General features: G+C 40.3%; 1 protein-coding gene across 1 annotated transcript in view; it reads right to left on the reverse strand.

The window, feature by feature from the left end:
* Nucleotides 1–7,451: 7,451 nt before the first annotated feature.
* Nucleotides 7,452–12,196, reverse strand: part of BCKDHB (branched chain keto acid dehydrogenase E1 subunit beta) — a 116,617-nt gene continuing 111,872 nt past the window's right edge. The window contains exon 10 of the mRNA XM_035322164.1: nt 7,452–7,801. The gene's annotated coding sequence lies outside the window, so the exon portion shown is untranslated. The remainder of the gene's footprint in view (nt 7,802–12,196) is intronic.

The raw sequence follows: 12,196 nt of genomic DNA on the forward strand, positions 1-12,196 counted from the left end.
CATCACTTTATTTATCAGATTTGTAAGGTTTCTATGCTCCCGGGTAATGCACCAGGAGCATCCACACCCACTGCTCACCTGCAAGGGACTGTAGAATGGCCTGGCTAGCAGATTGCTCAGCATGACACCAGTTAGCAAAGGGACTCAAGAGCTCCATAAATAGGTAATAAAGGAACAATTTAATTTAACTATTCCTGCTGGTTGAAAAATAAGCAAATAAATCCAAAGAACCCACTTAGGAAATTACCCCATTTTTCATACCTTGATGAATGATCATAAGGTTTCATCAATGGGTACAGACAGATGTTACAAACACAGCAGAAGGAAATGACTAAAACCCAAGGGTTGTTTTTCCTTTAAAATAAAAATAACGAAACTTTTTGGGGGAAAACACTTTGAACTTCAGCCTTGGGGAGCCAGATTCATTCAAGAGTAGCATCATGCACTTCATTGAGCATATACACACATATACACACAGAGCAGCTTGCTTTAGCACCTATGGTCCACTGAGATAATTTTAACCATATCAAGAGGTTGAGCAATCCCTTCCCCAAAACAGCAGGCTGAGCACAGGTTCCTGCAGAGATGTGATGAACCACAGGTTCTCAAGGGGCTGGGAAAAGGACCAGCAGCCCCATTGTGGAGCAGCAAAGTTTTCCCCCATGCTGCAGGAAGCCATGGGTTAGTCTTGGCATGGGACAAAGCCAGCAAGGAAAGGACCAAGGGACAGTTCAAGAAAGTAATGGCTTCAGAACATCTCTGCTCTGCAGGGCTGGTCTCTAACATTCTGACATCCACGTGTCATTGCTGCAACCATCTCTGACTCAAGCAGAGCAAATACCAAATGAGGAACAGCTCAATAACTGATGCAGAATCACAGAATGGTTGAGGTTGGAAGGGACCTCCGGAGATCACTTAGACCAACCCCCCTGCAAAGCAGAGTCACCTGAAGCATGTTGCATGGATGACATCCAGGAGGGTTTTGAATATCTCCAGGGAAAACAAAACCACAACCTCTCTGGGCAACCTGTGCCAGTGCTCTGTCACCCTCACAGTAAAGAAGTTTCTTCTCATAATCAGCAGGAACCTTCTGTGTTTCAGTTTGTGCCCATTGCCTCTTGTTCAGTCGCTAGGCATCACTGAAGAGTCCAGGCCCATCCTGTTGACACCCTCCCTTCGGATATTTATACACACTAATAAGATCCCCTCTCAGTCTTCTTTTCTCCAAGACAAACAGACGCAGCTCTCTCAACATTGTTGGTTTTATTACAATAAAATGGGATAAAAGTTACTGTGAAAGCTTAAAAGTTTTGTAGTAGAAAAAGTAGCTAAGTTGTAGGCAAAAATGGAGGGGAAAACCTAACTGAAGAGATGGGTGGAGGGACAAGAAAAGATCTCTAGAAAGGAATAACAATTATGATTACTCTAACCTTGTCCATATTCCTTTTTGTTCTGATGATATTAACACTTGAAAGGCAACCTGCCCACTCCCTCCTTCCCAAGTTAAATTGTGTTTTGTGAATAAAGCACAGGAATGGAGGGGTACAACAAGAGATGCCATAAACCCTTTCAAGGTGCACTTGAACAAGGTTGCACTATGTTCTTCCACCGCCTCGCTGCTCTCTTGAGAAGTATCTTTGGACACCCCTGAGGTCAAGAAGTAGGCTTTTGCGTCACAGCAGGCATAATCTTGTTGCTTTTTTATAGAATTAAAATAAATAAATAAATAAAAGACCCAAAACCACACTCACTAATATGTGACACAGATCTCTCAGGTGTCTTCTGCTTTGACTTGAGGCATCAGGCTGGGTGGGCAAGGAAAGCCTACAGTGCTCGGTTGCAGCCATGGGTCCTCCTGGGGGCACCCTGCCCACTTTTTCTGCACAAGCAGAAAAAACAAACAAACAAATAAACAAAAAACTATTTTGCTGCAAACCCCTGGTTAGAAAATAGAGAGTATGAGCTAGCTGAGCTAGCTGAGCACATGGAAAGCTGTGGTGCTGCAATGCAAATGTGTGCAGGTGTTGAGTAGTTCAGTGCCCATTGCCACTGAACAGCAAACTCTCCCTAACGCCTCCTCTGTGCAATAATATCACACCTGCCATTGAGACCCACCACCTGGATATGCTGCTCAAGGCCAGCCAAGCACCGTCTCCACGCCTGCAGAGATGAGCTGGCCCCTCAATTTGTCTCCCGTCACGGCTTATTTCCTGCCCGCCAAGCACCAGCCTGCTCTGATTCAGCTGCAGGAGGAAGACACCGTTCGGCTGCTGCCTGCGTTGCCATAGCATGCCCTTGTGCAGATTGCTTCTGTCACCCACTGAAGGTCGCCGTCCCCACGTCACCACACAGTATCACTGCCGCAGCGCAGGCGGAGGAACAGTTTGTATGAGTGCTCCTTACCTGACCTGGGGTGAAACTAAAGGGACATGGGATACTGATGTCGCTCTGCAGACTGACGTTGTCCTCCATCAGTTGGACCTCAGCAAGGTCCGAGACACTGAGGGAAGAGGCCAATGACTTTACTGTTCATTTGGCTTACACCAGAGTTCTGGCAATCCAAACTGTCTTTGTATAGAGGAGGCTCCTGCTGACTCCCATGGGCAGAAGCAGCAGATGAGGCTGTTGCCACCAGCTCCCTCAGGCAGAACCCAGCGCCCCAGCCATGCTCCTCCACCACCACCCAGGTTCACCACTGGGAGAGACAGGGCCAGTCCTGGTCAGGCATGAGCTGCCTCTCCTGCTTCGCAGCCCGAGTTAACCCAAGAGGTTTGGCCTGGAGGGGAACCCCCATGCTTGCCTGCACTGCCACATCACCCAGCTAAGTTGGGGGGCTGGTAAGGGCTGCGGTGGAATGGTTGAAAAGAAATCATCCATCCGCAGCCCAGGTCACTTAGCTCAAAATTGCTTGGGACTGCACAAAACTGGAGATAAAAGTGGCTCAGATACCACAGAGCTGTTAAAAGCAGTGCAACTGCTGGCATAATAAATTCAGACAATTTCTGTTTTCAGCAAGTCCTCAGCTGCAAGCAAATGGAGTGCAAGTAAACAGGAATGATTTAATTATCATATAAAATTAATTAATTAGACACAGGAATCAACAGGGAATCCTTTTCAAACACTGGTGGCACACTACTGTCAGTTGTAGCATATTTATCTGCTGACCTACATGAGCAAGAACAGATTTAAGTTTCTGCCCTTAATGTACTATGATTATTTTGGCTTATTTTTTCCCCAAAACAGGCATAAATAAAGTTAAAAAGGGTGGCCGAAGAACATACAACCATTTCAATGCAAGTAACATAAACCCAAAGCTGGGCTGATTCAGTGTTGCACTGAAAATAGGCTAATGACCAAATCCATCAGCGTTGTTAATCAGACCATTCGGTCCCTTCTGGTACAGGGCTGGGGACAACTAACAAAACATTGCATACAGGTTAGGTCACCATGCTGGTAGCAGTAGACTAAAGGACAGACAGTCTTGTCCCAGCCTCTTGCACCAGTTTCTGCGTGGCCCCAGCATCCACCTTCATGTGCTGTTTCTCTGCTTCCTTGTCCTTCTGCCAAAAGCATGGAATGGGAAAATTTGTTTGTAGTTAAACACCATCCATGTTTGGGCTCTGATCCCATTACAGCCACTGAGAATTGGATCCTGTTGCCCACACGAGCATCGAACAATGGTGGTTGAGATGTCTGAGACTCGAGATGCATCTGAGCTAGCAGGTGTGACTGAGGACCTATGGAAAATCTGAACTCTTCTAGAGTACCAGCTGAAGGCCAGGCAGGATGCCTTACAGCATCTCATTTGGCACTTGTTTTGGCATGGACAACCTGAGGCAGTCAATACAATCATTTCAGCCTACAGAGTGAGTCAGACTGCCCTATAAACACTTACCAGCTAGCTCAACTGCTCCGCTCAGCCAAACACACATATATCTTGACACTTAAATATAGGTGACTTAACGCTGAGCTGAATCCCACGCACAGCTCCTGCGGGAAGCAACAGGACTGCAGTGCCCTTGCATCCCATTGAGTCACCACTGTTGCTCGTGGCTTTGCTGAACTTGAACCAGGTCCGTCATGAATGCTATCTTCAGATATTCAGCAGAAGCTTGAAGAGCTGCAGCCACTGACTGCAACCAGGGGATATTTGCAGGGCTGGAATTTTGCTCTAAACTATTCTCCTACAGGAACTTACTTCCCAATTCAGCAACAGCCCATCACCCTGAGGACAATCCTTTCTTTCACATGCACAACGTCCCGTATCCCACCTTATGTACTTGCTGGGGATTTGAGCAATTTATTTTGAAAATTGAGGCATGCACCAATCTCAGTGCTAGCATTTTATGCAAGCTCACAGAAAAATAGTCAGACATCAGCTATCCAAGCCCCAGAAAACAAAGGGCTCCATTTATATGCCTGAACACAGGCATCTAGTGCCATTTGAGATACCCTAAGGCACCCAAGATACACATGGGGTTGGCAGAAATCACATAAGACCTATGGAAGCAGCAGCTGGAGATCTGGAGACACCACAGGATACCCTAGGGTGTCTCAAATGGTAATTGACGCCAGAGCATAAGCAACTGAATTAAGTTCTAAAAATCCTGTTTATACTGAAGTCAGATGTACGTCTCCTGTATCTAACACACACGTATCTTGCAGAGCTGCTAGGCAGCAAAAGAGCTACAAAAGAATTGCATCCTTATTTCGGGTTTGCTGAAATCTGGCAGAGCTTACAGACTGTGTCAGCTTATTTTGTTATGAGCGTATAATGCTCACTGAACCCCATGAGCTGCTGTGATAACAATCTCTGCCAGCTTGCTGAATGGGTGCCTTTCAGTTGCTGCCTCTGAAGTTATGTGGCTAGAACAGAGCTTCAGCAATACACCAGAGCACTGTGAACACCATTTTTTAGGCACGGAAGCAGGAAAGCTGTCTGAAAAGATTCATGAGCTTGGAATTGATTATCAGACCATAGAAGGGGAAGGTCATTGTGTCAAGACCCATGGCTACCACAGTGGAAATATGCTACTGTGCAATCCTCTCCTTAAAAATGTACAGTTCCACGAGGGAGAACACCTCAAATGATTTATTTATTAATATTATTAATTGGTGCACTGTTTTTTACTGCAAAGTTTTTGTGGCACTAAAGTCTGAGCTATATGAAAGGAGACAAGTATACAAGCCTTATCCACAGGTAATAAATCTGTGGTTCCATGAAGGTTACATATGTCTGCCTTGAATTTCAGTCTCCTGTCTCAGGACCCAGCGTTGAACTGTATTCATGAATTATTTCCAGCAATTTGCATTAAATGAGCGTGACTAGATAGATTACTAATTTTCTGGACTAACAGCAAGGAGTGATGACACATTTTTTGCTTTAAAAGGAGTTACTAATAGTGAAACAACCATCGTCCAGGGTAAATCAGACAATATTCCCCGTCACATCTTTTGCATAATATAATTAAGCTCATTAAGAGACTTTAGTGATTAAAAAACAGAAAATATGACTTGCCTTTGGATTTTATTAGTGAGGAATTTAATGAGATGATAGTTATTTGTATGTAACAGCACACACCTTCCTTTCCGATTAGAGTTATATATTATTTTTCCACAATACTCATTCAACAGCCACCACCCCGGACAGGTTACATGAGTGCATACTGCCATCTAGGCAGGTTTGTGGGAACAGCATGTCTTTTACAATATTGATCATCTTTGCGAAGGAAAAGGATTCTATTACCCAATGTGGAGGAGAAAGGAACAGTTTTTACACTATTAAAAAATGACACATCAGTACTCACTGAAAATACAAAAGCTAACCCCAGGCAGATTGCAGTAGTCTATTTAAGAGCAAATATTTTCTATGTTTATTGAGAAATATATTATTTCCATATCCCCGTACACACAACTTAAACACTGCAATAAATTAGAAAATGCTTGTATCTGTGAAAACCACAAATACAAGTTATATAGTATTAAGGCTATTAAGACAGCACTTTGTGAGTACTGTTATCTACTTTTAATGCTTTGAAATATAGTAATAGCACGTTTTTAAAAGACAGTTAATAATAAATCTCTTGATTTTCTACAAAGGGAAATACTTTAAAGTCATTTTTCTTCATTAAAAAAAAAAAAAAACTTTCCATCAAGCAGAAAAAAAAATATAAAATATATAATGCACCTATTGTATTTAAAAGAATTAACAAATTCTATGCACAACATTCACAGACACTTGCAGGCAGAACACATTTACAGAAGACTTGACTAATGTCATTTTTACCAGAAACTTTAATAAGTAGCTTCATTTTCAACTGTGTTATCACAAAATGTCTTCCTCCTCCTTTCATCCATCAGGATAATGTGGGATTCTGCAGGGAATGCATGAACTATGAATGCTGAATCTTAAACAACATGGCAGGAGAACCTGAAAAAAAAATGTAATTTAGCACTTTCCATCTCTACATGTCCTTTGAAGATGGATCTTTGAATCGAGTTCTGCTGGAAAGCAAGCATTGCACCATCTTACAACAACAAACTACACTACAAGTAAAATAAGAATCAACATGTTATTAGATTGATTTATACTGAGAGCAAAAGCAACCAGTAAGTCTATGAATTGCTGAATTTTCAGTTTAGGTGGTGGAAAAGTGAGCAAAGCTGATACCAAAGGAATACAGTAACAGGCTTTGAAACTACTGTGCTAGAAGTTCTGTTGCCCTTTGAGCAGTCCTGGAATGTAGAACAAGGGAGGACAACTTCCATAGCAAGCATCTTTCCTGTGTCCTTAACTTGTTATATGGAAAAGAAGGACATTATTAAAAATTAACCAAACCTCCATTGACTTCAGAAGCTCTCAGCCAGAAAGGCTGGAATTCTTTTTGCACTTGAGAGTATTCAGTGTCCTTTATATTAGCACAGGAAAAAACATTAATGTCTAATTTTATTGTAGAGTCTTTCTGACAATTTTGCATTCCTGTGTCCTCACCAATAGAAAATGCTACATGCAGTGCCCCTACTCCTACCACCGGCATGAAATTGGTAGTGTACCATTACTTTTCCTGGACAAGTTAGCACATTTTAAAAAGTCACTCACCTGCAGACACATTCCACATTTAGATGAAAAATAATAAAAACAGATATTGCATTAAGTTGGAGCAATGGAACTTCTCAACTATAACAACAAAGCAACACAATCTCTCCTCCCTTCTCAAGAAAAAATTGTAGCTTTCATTTCCCTTTCAGAAAGGAAAATCAGTATTTGGGACCGCTTTACATGAAGCCAACTCTACTGAAAAGCAGCTAATGGCACTGGTTAAAGGAAGTCTCAGTCAGACCAAACACACAAGTTGGTCTGTCTGTCCAAGATTTATTTTGTTGAAAATACAATTGCATTCAAATAGCTTCTTTGGGTTTTCCCAGAACAATAACAAAACCAAGAGACAACATGTGCATAATGTGTTTTATTGAATAAAATCCCACTTCTAATATTTACACAATTAAATTTTAACCTAGTGAAGTATTGCAATGTTTAACATTCATAGAACATCTGGAGTATCTTTAAATACATCTGACACCACTTATTACAGCAATCACCTGTCCATCACTGATTTCTTAATTAATGAGGATTTGAACCTACTGAAAATTAACCAAGATAAATATTAAAAACGGTTGAGTTCAAAAAAAAATAAAATAAAATAAAGTAAAACAGTTTTCTATGTGAATTCCAAAACCGAAAGATCTTAGTGTCAAGAGTTATGAAGAAGACTTCAGTATTTTCCTGTTCTTCTTCTTGTCTCTGCAGAAGAAGATAAAAGAAATTACAAATCTTAAGGCTGAACATAATATCCACAGTTTAAACACCCAACACTCTCCAAGGTAATCTTATTTAAAATTAAAAAACAAAAACAAAACAAAAGCAAAAAAAAAAAAATCCTTTATCAGGCATATGCTTGGATTTAATCCATTTCTAACCATTAATGAAAAGGAAGTTCTTAAACCTGAGCCACTTGAGATGTTTTGCTCCAGTGTGGCTAACTATGCAGATGTGATATGAATACCATCCTTGTCTACTTAATTCAAGATAAAAATAATAAGCTAATTTAACAAGGTGTTTACTTGTTTTGTATTAAAAGTGTTAACAAAAATTTAAAGCTGCCAAAGTAGACAGACATTAGAAATGCTTCAACTGATGTCTAGTGTCATGACAATACTAATTACTACCATTTATACAAAAAAAATTATGATTAATTATTTTCCATCCTGCTCTAGTAGGTTAAGCAGAGTCATGTGTTGTTTTTTTTTAAAGCTCTAAGAGATATTCTATCAATCTTCCTTTACAGTCATGAGGGAGGGGTCTTGTAAAACAATTGTAGTCAATACCTTTCCTATTTTGTTGTTGTTGTTGTTGTTAAAAAATATACATATATATTAATTATTCCTGATCTTGCATGGATTCTCAGGAAGGTTTGAATGCAAGACTAAAATCCCTAAGCACAGTCTTGCAACAGCTATCTTAACTCATAGCAATAGTAAGACTGTAATCTTTTATTTGGATTGCTCCCTAGTTGTGAATAAGATATGATTTACTGGCCATTTTCATGTTTTTTGCCATCCAGCAGGAAAACATTATAAACCAGGAATGCTGTGTTCTATTCAAGCCTCTGGAGGTTGTTTATTCTATGGGTTGCAGATGGTGCAGCATGAAAGGCAGGCTGCCTAGCCTGCAACATTTAGGATTCTGTGTTGAAAAAAAAAAAAAAAAAAGGTAGTTAGTCTCAGGTTAAAAAGAAAAGATCTTCCATAGTCTCTCATTTTATTCATGAAACAGGGAGGAGTTATATTTTTCCTGTGCCTCAAGTTAACATTTATGAGGCACTGCCTAAAACAAGGACAACAGTAACTGCCTGCAAAGAACAGCTACTAACTTAAGTACCTAACAGGTCCCTTCCTGATTCCCAGCACAACTTACTGGCTGAGAAAGGACAAGCGTTGCTCTCATTTGCAAGCCTCTCCCAGCTGGAGCACTGGTTCTGAGCAAAATATATTGGATGTTGACAATACAGGCTCCCCAGGGACATAGTCACGGCACCAAGCCTGTCCGACTTTAAAAAACGTTTGGACTGTGCACTTAGTCTTATGGTCTGAACTTTTGGGTAGACCTGTGTGGAGACAGGAGTTGGACTCAATGATCCCATGGGTGCCTTCCAACTCGGGATATTCTATGATTCTATGATTGACAACACCCCAAACACATGCTTGAAATAAAAATAAATAAATTCAAATCTATCCCTTTCATTCCCTAACATCATTTAACCTTTAAGCACCATGCTTAAACGTTCCATAAAAAATAGTTCCACAATGAAGTTAACAGTGTGATAAAGTGATAATTTTAGAGGCTGAATTTGTAGCAGCAATGTTGTCTCTACACACACCACACACAAACTCTTAGGCAGGTGAACTGTTAACAGCTTAAAAATTAATAATTTGACAATAAACCAGAATATGCAAATGTGGTCGAAAAAGCTGCAAAGGTAACAGAAAACCACTTGGCTATTTGCTACAGTCACCCCTCAATATATTTGTGTACCATGAGAGTGTATCTTATAAAATTTGTTGGTTGCCTTCTTCTTTCTGTTTCTTTTTTTTCTCTCTCTTTTTTTTCCTCCCCAAATGAGTACAGACACCATTCCAGCTATCCAGGAGATGTGTATCCATCTTAATCTCACTGATTTTTTTCTCTTTATCTTTTCTTCCAACTACAAAGAGTTGTCTGGAACACAGCTGCCTACCTGGAAGCTATTTCTCTTATAGCTAACATAGCTATAAATTTTAATAACTAAGAAGCTGCTGAAAGGTACAGATTTTGCTCTTGCCTGTCATTGGCAAGCTCTACTGTACACGCTGTCAAACTACCTTTGAGCAGGAAAATGATATGTACTGTCAACCTCAAGATAAGCAACCATGTGTGTGTGAGAGACATTGTCAACACAGATTGAATAAAAACAAGTATGCATTAAGATAATAAGGCTATGTTCGAAAATGACTGACTGTAGCATCCAGCTTGAGACCCTGCATTAGCCCCAGACACAACGTAGTGAGTGAATTCTCTATCACTTCAAACAAAACTTCAGTATCAAACAAGAGATGTCAGGCCATCTTAGAAAGGACGATCTGATATATGCCACAGATGCCTTGACAGCTTGTTTATCACTTGCTTTTTTTCCCCTACATCCTGCCTGAAAGCAATGGATGAAGCAAGTTCTAGTAAAATGCCGATTAAGAGGAATAAAGAAGAAAAGAGCCAGACATGCCACCACATTGTATTCACAGGAATGACTTGGAACATAAGCAAAGCAACACCTTTGCCAGCTTTGCCATTTCTGTAACTCAAAAGCCAATCCTGTATCTCTTTCCACCACAGGGAACTACTAGCTCCTCTTTCTCTCCAGCAATAGGACAAGAAGGGGCCCAACTTCGCCAACATCCAGAAGGTCTTCTTCAAGTCCACACAAACTGTAGCACCACTTCTGAGAAGAGATGCCCGTCTTCCTGTATATGAGGTGGTTTGGAAAACACATTAACCTCATCAGTCCAGAGTGATAGCAAGTAACCTCACTAATGAATGCTACGCTGAGTACAAGAAGCAGCAAATGCTAGAGCAATTCTTTCATTCCTCAGAGACATAAAGGTACGACCCTACATGCAAACTCTGAGGAGCAGACAGTGGAATGGAGATCAGCTGAAACAGTCAATATTACCTTCACAAGAAGGTTTAGCATAAACTTTGAGTGTAGAAACTGGACTGTGTGCAAATTCTCTGCAATCCTACTTCTTTCTCCTCATATGTTCCTCACTGCAGCATCCAACGTAGGGGGTTAAATTAAGTCTGTGAACCACCCATTTTTCCTTGGTTTGTCTGGCTCTGTTTACAAAGTGGTTAGAATATTTGGTCTTTTGGGTTTGGTTTGGAAAATAAAAGTTTAGAGGCTACCTAGCATGGCCTAACTTGCCTGAAAGAGTACAGACAGCCCATTCTCTTTAGGACAGCTTCACTGACTGCAGTACAGAGGTGCAAAATGAAAAAGAAAATAACTCTTTAATAGTTCAACTCAGATAAAAAGCAAGAATTGTTGTGAAAAAGACAGCATTGACCTCTACAAAAGAGTTTACAACATTCTTCAGTTTTAAACCTGAAATGCTGCAGTATGTCAATAACGGGTAATTTTAGGAGAAATATTCTAAGTGAAACTACTTTATTTTTTAGAGACGCTGCCTCATTGGTAGCTTTCCCATGTCACATGCAGGAACTCAAGTTTCAGCTACCACGGGAAACAAAGATAGTGAAACGCAAAAAGTCATCCTGAAAGAAAAGATGTGTACAAATGGGATTAACATTACGGTATTGACAAGTTTCTCTGCCGGGTTCTAATTTAATTCCCAGCTTTACGTATAGATAAAGTGGACACAAGAGGGCGCCCCGATTATAGGGCCTACCTTGGACCGTGGTCTTCAGTGTCAACAGCTACAAATCCCCTTTACGTATTACAGGATCTCCTTATTCCAGAAGCAAACCGACCAGTTGTTTTTTCATGTGTTTTTGGTTTTGTTTCTCTTTTGGGTTTAGAAGTACAAGACCCATTGAGTCTTAATCTCAAAAACTATGCTACTTGATCTGCTTAATTAATGGAAGTTCAGAAGACAATGGATTGATATATTTCCCAATGATTAAACTTTGGTCATTAAACACAAAGTTTTATGAGAACACCACCCAATACTTTCTGAAGTCACGGTTGGCCAATGCGCAGCCGAATAGTTCTTAGTATAATATTAGAATGAAATCAAAGACTAAGACAATACAAACTGTGATTAATGAACACATAATATAAATAAATTACTTCACAGACTAGATGCCTGGATGGCTCTGCAAATAGAAATATCTGTATGTGATCAGATTACCTAAAAGTTATACAGAAGAATGTTTTTTAGAGTAAATATTAAATATAAGCCTTATAACCATATTTGAATAGAACTGCAAAACATTGCAAATGCTTCACACATTTTCAATGCTCTGTGTATGCTTGTAATGTAGTGCCTATATTCAGTGTAGATCAAGACTTACTAGTACCTCACAGGATTGCAAGGCAACCCTGAAGAATGAAAAATCATACCGTTTAACAATATGCTTTGCCTA

This window comes from Oxyura jamaicensis, chromosome 3, assembly GCF_011077185.1.
Source record: "Oxyura jamaicensis isolate SHBP4307 breed ruddy duck chromosome 3, BPBGC_Ojam_1.0, whole genome shotgun sequence".
NCBI lineage: Eukaryota > Metazoa > Chordata > Aves > Anseriformes > Anatidae > Oxyura > Oxyura jamaicensis.